At 31.2% G+C, this 7,146-nt stretch overlaps 1 pseudogene; it reads left to right on the top strand.

Annotated features, from left to right (window-relative positions):
• Positions 1-5,355: 5,355 nt before the first annotated feature.
• LOC105420564 (putative carboxylesterase 2 pseudogene) lies at positions 5,356-6,577 on the top strand (annotated as a pseudogene).
• Positions 6,578-7,146: the final 569 nt, after the last annotated feature.

Raw genomic sequence — 7,146 nt, 5'->3', positions numbered from 1 at the left:
ACCCTCAATTGTACGTATTAATAAAAACAAGGAATCCCTCTTCATTTTTTAATTAAATCTTTTTTTGTTTTTTTTGTAGTTTTTTTAATAAAAATGAATGCATATTTCTGTAATAAAAACAAAGAACCCCTCAATTGTGCGTACTTTTTTTTTATAAAAATGAACGTATATTTTTTTAATAAAAAAAATCAACTTCTCTTAATTTTTTAATTAAATCATAATGGTGCTTATTTTTTTTAATAAAAAACCCCTTTAATGATTTAAATGAGTGCATATTTCTTTAATAAAAACAGGGAACCCCTGTTAATTGCTCGTACTTTTTTAATAAAAATGAATGTATATTTTTAATAAAAATAGGGAACTCCTCTTACTTTTTTAATTAAATCATAACAGTGTTTATTTTTTAATTATTTAATTAGACCATTGAACCTTTAGAAGATTACCCAGTAAAACTAGTTGAATTTCGTGCAACAAAGTAATTACTAGAAAAAGGACCAAATACTCAAATACCAAAAAGATCTATTAGGCAATGATTTGATATTAGAGATCTATTAGGAAAGAGTTGATGTTAGATAGTAAAAGGCACAAAAATCACTTTTCTTAATTTTTATTGGTTACAAACTTTTTAAAACCTTTTATTTTTGTGTTAAAAAGATACTTTCATATGTTACTGATTTTTATTTTGTTTATTAAATGAAAAATACCTACAAAAAAGGGGAAAAAAAAGAGTTACCAAATCACACTCTTTCTTGATGAAACATGAGTATTTTTACAATTTCTTCAAACTTATATTAATTTATGAGATTATTACATGTGATAACAAATTTAAGCATCAAATTAAAAGCATAAAATTTTCTTTCAAAAACAACAAATAAAACTTTTGGAACATGAAATTTATTAGTAATTATGACTTGTCATATCATGTTCTCTAAAAAAAAAATTCTCACAGTAAGATTGTGAACCAAAAAAATATATAAATTAGGTGATTGTAAAATTCAAATAAAATAACTATATACCTTCCCGTGGCAAGTTTTTTAGTACAATTTCACATTAAATCTTTAAATGAAAAATACAACTTATGTCATAAGATGAATATGATTGTTAAGCTTCATAGACACGCAAGAGTACCTTCACAAAGTAATATAATTATAAAAATATGAATACAGAGAATAATAACAAATTGATAAAAAAAGAAAAAAAATAATAAATAATACACAAATTTACAGGTAACTATATTCAAATAATATAAAATAATAAACTAATAAAATAAGTAGAAAATATTAACCGAGGATGTAAAAGGAAATAGTTAAACTGTATGTAAATCTTATGTATACATCAATATTCATAAAACCGAACCATAATGGTTAACTGGACATGGGGCTGGAAGCGATTTAACCGGCATAACCGGTAAATTGGTTGATTCAATCGTTCTAACCGGGCAAGTCCCGGGCGGTCAAAAAATTATTAAAAAAATAAAAATAATGCAAAAAAATCTACTAAAATATTAAAAACATATAAAGAATGATTAAAACAAAACACATTCAAATGAAGTTGAAAATTAATGAAAAGAATAGATTTCAAAAGTGCCTAAGGGTATTTTTAAATTTTTTTGAAAAAGATGAAAAAATATAAAAGTGTGTATTGATGACCAAAACAATGTTTAATCTTACCACAATGTAAAGAATATTAAAAAATATATTACAAACCAAATTCCTTATTTTTGGGATTTTACATACATTTTTTTATTTTTTTTAAATACCGGTCGATCACCAAAACCACCCAAAATCGAAATCTAACTGGGCGGTTACCTGTTAGATCACTCAATTTTTCCAATATGGCTACATATATAGGTGATGGGGGACATGAAAAGCAAAACCACTTAACCCATGAGTTTCATATATTATCAAAAAAAAATTTATTTATTTCCTTGGAGACACAATTAGAAACTTTTAAGAAGATTTTCTTTAAAAATCACACAAAAACTAATAAATGACGTAGAGAAAACCCTAATAACTGAACTATTAAAAATTTTCCAACCTCGGCCATATAATAGAACATTGAATTTAAAAAAAAAAAAAGAGAATCACAATAGAACCAACCTCTAGTTAAAGAAAATTAACATATTGGAGTCGAGGATGTTAAAGGCAATAGTTAAATTGTATGTAAATCTTCTCTACATATATGGGTGATGGGAGACATGAAAGGCGAAGCTACTTGCCCCATGAGTTTTATATATTATCAAAAAAAAATTTATTTATTGCCTTGGAGACATTTGGAAAATTTTTAAGACGATTTTCTTTAAAAATCACACTAAAACTAATAAATAATACAAAAAAAACCCTAATAACTAAATTATTAAAAATTTTCCAACCTCGACCATATAACATAACATTAAATTAAAAAATAAAAAAGAATGGACCAACTTCTAGTTGAAAAATAACATATTTGAGCCATATAAGAATGAAGAACTATAATTTTACCCATTACCTTTAACATTAGAGAATAGAGAAGCTGCTTTTGAGAGATTCCGTAGGATATGAGAAAAAAATTTGTTTCTATATTTGAAGATCCAAAAAATATTAAGAATCTCATTTCATTTATATCAAATTAATGTAGTCATAGTTATCCCTAGAATCTTGAGATTTTTCTTTAGATATGGAAAATAAAAATATTAGGAATCTCATTTCATTTATAGCAAATTAATGTAGTCATAGTTATCTTTAGAATCTTGAGATTTTTCATTAGATATGGAAAATAATTTAGTTTGTAGTAATTCACTATATCTAATTATGTACATAAAATAAAGCAGGAGGTCCTCTCTCTTTCTCTCCCACATCCCTCTCTCCCTTAAAGATAGGGATTTGGCACGTTTTTCTCTTTCTTAATTTCCTAGTGCATACTCTCACTCTCTAAAATTAGATGGAATCCCAAGATATTCACTTATACAAATCTTCAATGATCACTTTCTTTGATTTTCTCTCCATTTGCTTCTCACATGAAGTTAGAAGGACCCTAGATATTCACTTATACAAATCTTCAATGATCATTCTCTTTGATTTTCTCCCCATTTGCTTCTCACATGAAGTGAATGATCAAACTAAAGTAGAGTTGTGGATGTAACCCTTTTCAATTATCCAACAACCGAAATTGATAAATTTTTTATTTTTGAAAAACTAAAAATATCTCAATTTAGATTTTTTAAACCCCGAAAAAGTGATTATTTTCCTCTAAAATACCACATATTTTTCAATTTTCCAATTACCAAAATTGAGACATTTTTTATTTTTCAAAAACTAAAATTTTATCGACAAAACTGAAAAGATAATCAGGTCAAAAACTAAACATTTTTCACTCTTCTTGGTTACTCTTTTCCTTAGTTTTGTTCATTTGGCTTTCTCTCTCCTATTTGTTTTCCTTCCTTATTTCCATTTTTTTAATCTGTTTTATGTAAGAACATGGCGATTGGAAGGGCCTTGCTCTCTCTTCTAGTCCAAGTTACAAGATGCACTATTTCCAAAACTTGAAATTCATTTTTTGTATCATGTGCATGCATATTGATGTCAAGATGATCAATTTGAAGATATTTGGGCATAAAAAAAAGCTTCTTCTAGTGAAATTTTTGAGGTGGGCTCTAATTTGATTGTTTAGATCCTCGGCTCTACATAAACTTTTGGGATTATATACAAATTGGGATTATATACAATAAGCCCATCTATCTTTAGTACAAAGAGGTGGAAATTATTTATAGCCATCCAATGTGAAATTTGATAGCTTGGATGTGTTACAAAGTTCGAGAAAAATTCGTTTAAATTTTGAGCTTGATAAATGAAATAAATGCAGCCACCTGATTTCCATACGATTCTCAAGATTAATTGTACCAAAGATAAAACTCAAGATTAATTGTACCAAAGATAAAACTCAAGATTAATTGTACCAAAGATAAAAGATAAGGGAAAGCTTTCTATGTTCTCCCTACAAGATAGAAGTTCTATCCTTCTCCTTATCCAACCGTCCATTTTTTAATGGAGGGTTAAGATTGCCCCAATCAAAATGTCACGTCTCCACAATATTTTATTTTTAAATTTTTTCTATAAACTATTTTGACACCAAAATTTGGACGTCCATTCCTCTATTAAACTCGCACTAACAAAAAAATATAAAAAAAAATATTTTCGATAAAATAAAATGACCAAAACACCTTGAAAGCTTTAAGGGGTATTTTGGTCATTATTTTTTATCAAAAAATTGTTGTTAATATTTTTTATAGGTGCATCCCAATGAGAAGATGGCATGTACCAAATTTCATATTTAGAAAAATTATATTAAAAAAAACTAAAAAAAAAATACTTTGAGACGTTGGATCTAAAATCAAATGGTGAGTAGCTCTCTTGATAAAAAATAGACGGCTGGATGGTAGGGGGAGGATAGAACTTCTATGTTGTAGGGAGAACATAGAAAGCTTTCCCATTTTATCATAATATATAATTTTGATGTAATTAAGGTGCACCTTCAATTTTTATCATAATATATAATTTTGATGTAAAATGTTCTTAGGATTATCCCAAAATCTATTCCTATATCTAATTATAAAATTTTAAATTCCAAACAAGGTTAAAATCAAGTAGATTTATAAACATATGAAAATCTTGAAAATAGATGGCGTAGATAAGATGTTATAAGATGCACTATTTCTGAGGCTCAAACTTTTTAGTTTTCATAGTCATATATCTCGATGTCGAGATGATCAATCACAGGGTTTTTCAACATTAAAACAACTTTATCCTATGGATTTATGAGGTGCATCAGTAGCTCTACATTTTAAGGTTGCAACGTTATATAAACTTTTTCCAAAGGTAATAAATATGTGTTTTAACATTGGTACGTTTTAAAGTCATTGATGCAAGGGAAAAGTTTATTCAGAACCGAGGCTCTAAACAATCAAATTTGAGCTTATCTAAAAACTTTCACTAGAAAATGTTGTTTTGATGTTCAAATACCTTCAAATAGATCATCTCGACATCAAGAAGCATGGATATGAGAAAAAAAAATAGATTTCAAATTTTCAAAATAGTGTCTTTTGAAACACATTTTTGGACCATCAATTTTCAAGATTTTCAAGTTTTCATATATCTGTCGAGCTACACTATTTTTGAAGCTTTAAAATTTATAAATAAATATAAAAATATATTTTAAGGCTATCACAAAGATTTCTAATATTGAAACCATATTTCTTGATGTCTTTGAAAGTAGGCTCTAATTTAATTGTTTAGAGCCTATGCTCTATACAAACCGCACCCTTGATGTAAAGTTTTGTTTTTGTGGTAGAGATACGCCAGAGATATCTCGACTTCCACAATGCGGTATGAGGCCAAAAAGTTACCATTTTTGCATGCTAGTTGCACAGTGTAATACGGTTTAATATGGCCATCAACTCATCATCTACTTTTTAGCGACCATCTCCCCTCTTCCACATGGTATTAAAGATAATTTCAACCGATCCTTCCTCTTTGTAAAGTTTAATACTCGTTTCTTCCTTCTTATGCACCAAAAAAGCTGATATCCTTCCTCTTTGTAATAGCGTCCTCTTGTAGTTTCATCCACCATTCTACTTAACTTTATTTTGATCATTCACTTCATAATTCTTCTTTCTTTCATCAACAATGGCAACGCCTGCAAACCCCAAAGAAATCCTCCACTTCCCCCCCTTTATTTAAATCTACAAAGACGGTACCACAGAGCGCCTCATCGGTACACAAACAGTCCCCTCGACGCCCCTCTCCAATGCTAGCAACTCGTTGAAAGACATCGCAATCTTGCCGGACGTCTCTGCCCGACTCTACCGCCCAGAATCTGCAGGTGCCACTGGCAAAAAACTCACTACCCTCCTCTACTTCCATGGCGGTGCCTTTGTCATTGAGTCTGCGTTCTCCCCCTTCTACCACCGCTACCTCGTCGCCCTCTCGGCAAAAGCAAACACCCTCATCATCTCTGTGGATTACTGTCTCACCCCCGAGCACCCACTCCTAGCTGCCTACGATGATGCATGGGCTGCATTCCAATAGATCATGGGTCTCTCTGATTCGTGGCTTAGGGACCACGCCGACCTTGACCGCCTGTTCCTAGACGGAGACAGTGCAGGGCCAATATTGCCTACTGCACGAATAGTCGTGCAGGCGAGAGTACGAGGGCGAGGGTGCATGGACTGGTAATAATTCACCCACTCTTCTTGGGTACCGATTTGAAGGAGACAGAGAGAAAGAGAGGAGCGAGTCAGTAGAGAAGATGTGGAGGTTTGTGTCCGGAGACCAGTGGTCTCGACGACCCCCAGGTGAATCCCAGTGCCGAGGCATTGGAGAGGTTGGGGTGTCGAAATGTGTTGGTCTGCGTGGCGGTGAAGAACATGTTGAAGGACAGGGGGTGGGTGTATTATGAGGATGTGACGAGGAGTGGGTGGGAGGGGGTGGCGGAGGTGATGGAGATAGAGGAGGAGGACCATATTTTTCATTTGTGCCAGCTGGACTGTGACAACGCTTCGCTCATGATGGAGCGGATTCTGATGTTTCTCAACAGAGACTAGAAAAGTACCTCCATCACTCTCTATGTTTCCTTCTCGAAGTCCTCTCTCAAATTGTAAATTAGATGATTTTACAATTTTTTTCTGGTTTTGGAGCCTTCATTTTAATTTTCGTGAAGAATATATTTTAATACTCGTTTCTTCTTTTTATCTGACTGATTCATGAATTATGGTCGAGATAATCACTTTTTGAATTTTTAAGGTCAAAATTTTCAGTCCATGACATTTGAGAGTGCATAACATCGTCAAACTAAAATTTCTTGTAATCTTTGGGAATATAAGGGCCCAGTTTGAAAACACGAATGGGGAACATAAGCCGGCCATGGATCGGGTCCACATAATCCGGAACCTGTCCGGGTAACCAGCCCCAACCATGTAGGTTCCGACCATGCCAAAAAAAAGTTAAAAAATAAAAAATAAAAAAATTATGTTTAAAGCATGATTAAACTAAATACATCAAAATGAGATTAAAAAAGTAGTGAAAAAAATTCATTTTGAAAAATCAATTTGTGCTTAAAGGTATTTTAGAATTAATCTAAAAAAAAAAAAGAAAAATGTAAAAATATGTATAT

The sequence above is a fragment of the Amborella trichopoda genome, chromosome 8 (assembly GCF_054954075.1).
Source record: "Amborella trichopoda isolate Santa Cruz 75 chromosome 8, AtrichopodaSantaCruz75HAP2 v2.0, whole genome shotgun sequence".
In the NCBI taxonomy this organism is placed as follows: domain Eukaryota; kingdom Viridiplantae; phylum Streptophyta; class Magnoliopsida; order Amborellales; family Amborellaceae; genus Amborella; species Amborella trichopoda.
Note: the sequence above shows the minus strand (reverse complement) of the source record. Positions and strands in the feature narration are given on the sequence as shown.